We start from the raw sequence: 6,000 nt of genomic DNA, 5'->3' as shown, positions 1-6,000 counted from the left end.
GTAAGAGTTTTTGAAAATTTCACCACCTGAAAGTTGGTATAGTATAAAGTCTCTGTAATTTTTTTTTATATATGCATATGTCTTTAAATGACAGATCATTTCAGTCCTCTGTATTAAATGTCTGATTTAAAAACTTAGTGCAAACTAAGGAATGTTTATATTTTATGTAGATAATACATGAATGTATGAAAGTTAAATTGCTGCAAAATACAGCCCACATAACCCTACATAGCAATTTCATCTACTTTTTCATCAGTTGCATTTTCTTATTCTTACAGTGACTATTAGCCATATTACAGTTAATCTTATCTAAAGTGATGCATATGAGAAATTATATCAGCACAAAATCATAAAAATATGTACATTAAAGTATTTTCATAATAATACTACCCTATGTTAAATAATTAATTTGATTTTTTCAAAATTAGATGCTTTGCATGCAGAGGCTCAAATTACATAAATTCAACAGGACTATAGATGATTTAATTCACAGATTCGGACCCAGAATTTCACACACATGCTGATTTCAGAGTCCCTTATTTTTGTGCCATGTCTCTGTTCTTCAGTGGGGTGGGAGTAGTTTAAGAGGAGATGCTGAATATCAGGCTGTGGAGAGGATGGAGCTTCCAGCAGAAGCTGTGGGACATATTTAACTAAGATGTCCTGGCATCAGCTTTAACCAGCCCCAACGTGCAATCTTCTTTCTAGCTGAGCTCTTTGTAAAAGATGCACTGAGCAGAACACCACCTCTCCATGGTGGTGGTGTGACAGGAGGTGCCAGTGATGGAGCAGGAGACAGTGATCCCATATCCATGTACAGGCACTGGTGCAGCTGAGGATCTTGCAGTGCCACTTAAGGAGACACAAAGAGGCTGAAATGGACAGTTGGCCTTCTGAGACAGCTGGAAGCCCCTGTCCTTCTCTCATAGTTCTGACAGCCTGTTGCCAACTTCTGTACTGTTTTCATTGTGTGATCACAGGGGATTGCAGTGAGAATACCTATACTTTGAATGGTTGGAGAAGAGATTCTACATGATAATAGCACTCTGACACTCTAGAAATTATCTCAATTATTCTTTGGAGAGAAAAGTAATTTTTGTCTTATTTTTAAAAATCTATTAATCATAAGTGATATATGAGACTTAAGGCCTAATATCCTCCTACCTCCTACTCTGAAAAAGATCTGTGGAGATAAACTTCATCATCTGGAGGTACCCTGACAACACCCTTGAGAAAGCTGAGGGATGGTGCAGCTCCTGACAGCTGTTCCTGGCCTCTGCATCCCACACATACCACTCAGTATCACTCTGCAACCTCCCAGCAGGAGCAATGGTTCAGAGCAGCCAGCCTGTGTCCCCTGCTGTCACTACATGCCTGTACACACTGGAGGTCCTGGGTGCAAAACAGAAATGGTTTTGTCTCTTCTTGCATACAAAAATCATGAGAGGCTTTGTATTCAAACGTGAAATTGTAACATTAGGATGTAACAACCCTCTCCTTAACTGTGATTTGATCTACATTAGTATACTCTGATTGATGTCATACTTAAACAATATGAAAATTTATGACATATGAATGGTAAGAAGCAACATATAAATGGTGTTTGAGTAGTGAATGTACCATAAAATATATCAGCCTTCAATGTACTAGAGAATGCAAAATGCAAGCTATGGTCCCCGCTTTACAAATCTAATAAACTAAGTACAAAAAGGAAAAACACCTAATGTGAGGATGAAATAACAAAGGGTAAAGGTGAGCTCATTACTGTGAGTAGCAGCAGCAGTAGTCTTAAATCTGCAGGACATTTACCTTGCTAGAGAAAAAAAGGCTGAAAACTTAATACTGAGGATAAGAGTGAGGCGTAGATCTCCTAACCAGAGCCTTTTCTGACAGTTACAGCTAGGTTGCAAATATCTACCACATTACACCCTTATAATTCCCATTTCCAGGAATTCCTGTTTGTAAACGATATTAAAGCTGCCAAAACAAATAAACAGTCCATGCTGAAATTTGAAAAATGCTTTAGTACTAAGCAGAAGATTTCATTTTAAATCACATGACAACATGGAAGCAATTAGAAGGGGTCACGTTCACTGTACCCACTACTAATTGTGGTATTTGCATAAGAATAGTTGCAGGATAAAAAATTATATGCAATTTGCTTTTGCAGAATGTATCCACATGCTAAATTTCAAAACACCCAGAAGTACAAGCCCAGAGAAACCTTACTGTTCTGGTTATTTAATAACACAGATAATTGACTTCTCTCAACATTAACTTCTGTATATGTTATCTGCACTGATTATCCTAAGAAATATATTTATTACAAGAACTTGAAAACAATGGCTTATTTTCTTTAATCTTACATGGAAAAGCTAATGTTGATTGGAAATATCTGTAGCATAGCTGAAGAATACGTATTTGCTTCTAGCTGTAGCACAGCAATTTTTCACCAGCCTGACCAGCAGCAGGAGTTGTGGTGCTCTAATTAGCAGGGTTCCATGGTATTTATTGTTCCCATTAGTGCAGCATGACAAACCAGGGCATGGCATTTAAATAGCTCGCCTAATGATAGGCAATATGTTTGCAGCAAAATCAGATAAACATTGAGGAGTCAGAAACTTCTGGCTCTGAATTTCATCCACTAGATCACACTGCAATCAAATTTCCAGATGTCGTTGAATTTCAGAGACTAGCAGACAGACTCATAATAGATTTCTGACATGTAGATATTTAGATGGCTGGATAGGAACACTGTGGGATCCACTCAAAAAACAAAGGAGCTTGGGGCTGTGCATCTTGGGGCATCTAACTTGCTTTACAAATTATTCTCCAAAGTATTCTCCAAAGGCTGTATTCTCAAAAGCTTCTTTGTAAAGCAAAAAAGCCATGATCCACATGGTTCAATTAAAAAAATTACTGTTAGGTTTCATAATGGGACATGATACCTTCCTCACAAATTTAAGTTCTGTAATATTTTAATCTGTAAATTAGTAACATCACAATAAATGTTCATATCAATGCAGTGCTCCTGGCCACTTGTGGGCTGACATTTGCCATTATGCTATTTCACATAATGACAGGCAATCTAGCAAGTACTGGGAAGAAGACCATCACAATGAGGGGCATAGGATCACTGTTACCCAATAAGGCACATTGACAACAACAGGTCTCAATGGGTTTATTTTAACATGGATTTTTTTTTTAGATGAATGAGTGTGGATTCCTATACACATGCCCTGAGCTGCTTGCTTCCCATGCCTGTATGGACAGGAGAGAGGTTGCAGCCATTGTGCATTTTCTTCTCCCCATATGGGATTCCAGTTGAGTGGCTGCATAGTTAAAATCTGAAGGAGGATTATTTAGAGAGTTCTGTTTCAAGGGTGAGCTCAAACTCAAGCTAAAATGACAGTACAAACATATCAGCCAGATTTAATTTCAGTCCAAGATTTTTAAAAGCCTGTTACCCTTATGTTATTTTCAAAGAAAATGTCTAATGGAGACATGAGGTAGAACGCAAGATACACAAGACTGGCCATAATGACTGGTGGAAATTCCAGTCTTTCATAATACTGAGCCACAGGTATTTTGGTCAGATGCTAGGGAGCAGAAGACATTTTGATTTTGTATGAAATAAATAGAAACTATTTATTATGGATTCTCTCGACTTAAAGTGCAGTTAAATTCTTCTCCAAATTACATGTTCATCAAGCACTTAATATTTGAAATAATACAAACTAGGCAAAAATTTCAGGGAGTACACTTTAGTAATTAAAGGCAAGATTTTGAACTGTCTCATAACCAATGGGACATAAAGTATCTAAGAGACAGTTCAATTTATGGGCCTGTTGTAAGTCAAGCCTATATTTAAGTTTTATTGTGATAAATAGTTCTCCAGAGGATGATACATCTGTGCATAGGTGGAGTTTAATTTGGGAGATTAACAGTGTTGAAGAATTATACTTTAAGAATTTTCTCTCTGTTGGAAAGTTTTATACATAGGCTATTGATCAAGCAAGAGGAATGATTTCTCAAACTATGCTGGTTTCTGCTCTTTTCTTGTAATATAAAATGGATAAAATATCAGCTGGAATGTTTTCAAGGTCTTAATTCTACTGAGTTTAGTATTTAATGACTATCAAACGTAATATTTCTGACAACAAAATTCAGATCTAATTGAAAGGAAAACACTCTCTAAACATAAAAAGCATCTTGCTCACAGAGATAATGAGTAAATCACTGTAAATTTTCAGTGCCACAAAGAGAAGAAATGTTCTACCTCTAGAAAGAAGAGGTGTCTACCTGTTGTGAAAAGGCATGTATTTCCATGTAGGGTTGTAAGCTTTCTCTGAGTTTTCCTTGTGCAGGGAGCAATGTAAAGCCTTCCACAGAATCACAAAATCAGTCAGGTTGAAAAAGATCTCTGAGATCATCGAGTCCAAGCTTTGACCAAACACCACCCTGTCAACTAGACCATGGCACTGAGTGCCACATCCAGCCTTTAGTTAAACACCTCCAGGGAGGGTGACTCCACCACCACCCCGGGTAGTCTATTCCAATATTTGACATGCTTTTAGTGAAGAAATTCCTCTGTTCTACCGTGAATACTTCTAGTGATGCTGCCAGCACACTTTATCTCCATTGACACCGTTGAAATCTGAGCAATCTCAACATTGACTCCCGGTGCAGGGATCCATTACTGAGCTTCCTCCATCCAACAGCTGCTACTCAACTTTGGCCTCTGGTGTTCAACTTCTCTCTGCTTCCCCCACCTTCATTCCTGACAAGCTTTACATGCTTGGGCTTTTTTTTAGCAAAATTTTTTCCCAAGATGAATCCTCAGTTATTAGAAAGTTACCCAGGGCAACTGTTGGCATCAGATGGAAAATAGCTGTTAGCAGGAAATTGAAAATTATTGTCAGCTTGTCACGTGGCCAAGAAACTCCTGGCAAATATCCTATCTCACCACCAGAAAACAAAAGCCAGAACCCCATCAGTTATTCTCTTCATCCCATCAATTACATGTATGTCCCCAAACTGACTGTGGAATCACACTTGAAAGCCTGAATATTTCATTAATGGATTTATAGTCCATAAAAATATTTTAGAATTTGTGAAAAATTCCCATGCATATAGGGGATATACTTGGCAATATGCAAAGGTAGCAGCATCATTGTATCCAACAGGATGGTGGTTAACCATAAGCCCTGTTCTCAGTGTTCTCCTTGAACTACATCTATTTACTGATAAGCTGTCACAAGATCCTGCTGAGGTGGGTTTTCTTTAATAAATGTTCACCATAGAGGGTAAAAGGTAATAACACTACAATTATAAAAGCACACTTTAAACCCACACTACACAAATATAATATCCTTTGCCAAATATTAATAAAATGAAACATAGGTAGGAAAGAATATGTGACTGTTTTGCAAGACCTCTTTCTGTGACTGTAGAAAAAGTGACCAGTATTGCATTTAAATCATACAAGCTTTCAGTAATGTGAAGGAAGCTGCCACTCTTCTACCCTTTGGTTGTAGCAAAGAATGATTTCTCAAGTACAAAATAGGCTGCCTGAACTTAAAAATCCAGAAAGTTTCCTAGACAGCTGAAATAGAATATTTAAAAGGTTTACAAAAAACCCCTCTACAACCTCCCCAAGAAATTTCTTCATACAAGTTCAATAGAAGTAGAGATTGCACAAATTTAAAACCAAGACAAACATTTCTCAAGATCAAATTGGAAGCTAAATTTAATGTGTTACGGCTTTTTGGACAGGGAGTAGCTGGTTCAGAAAAGCTCTTAATAAACAAGAATGTATCCAACTTTGGGACAGTACTGATTTACTATGCCATTTTCTTACATAAAGAGGAAGATTTTTGATTTTAGAGTATCAGAGAGAGGCAGTAACACTGATTTTTCTATCTACATAGGAAAATAATTTCTAAGTTTTTCATCAAGTAAAAAAAAAAAATCTAATTTCAGGAAGAAATGTCTTAGAAA

Source organism: Sylvia atricapilla, chromosome 1, assembly GCF_009819655.1.
Source record: "Sylvia atricapilla isolate bSylAtr1 chromosome 1, bSylAtr1.pri, whole genome shotgun sequence".
Taxonomy (NCBI): Eukaryota; Metazoa; Chordata; class Aves; order Passeriformes; family Sylviidae; genus Sylvia; species Sylvia atricapilla.
This window is presented reverse-complemented; position numbering follows the sequence as displayed.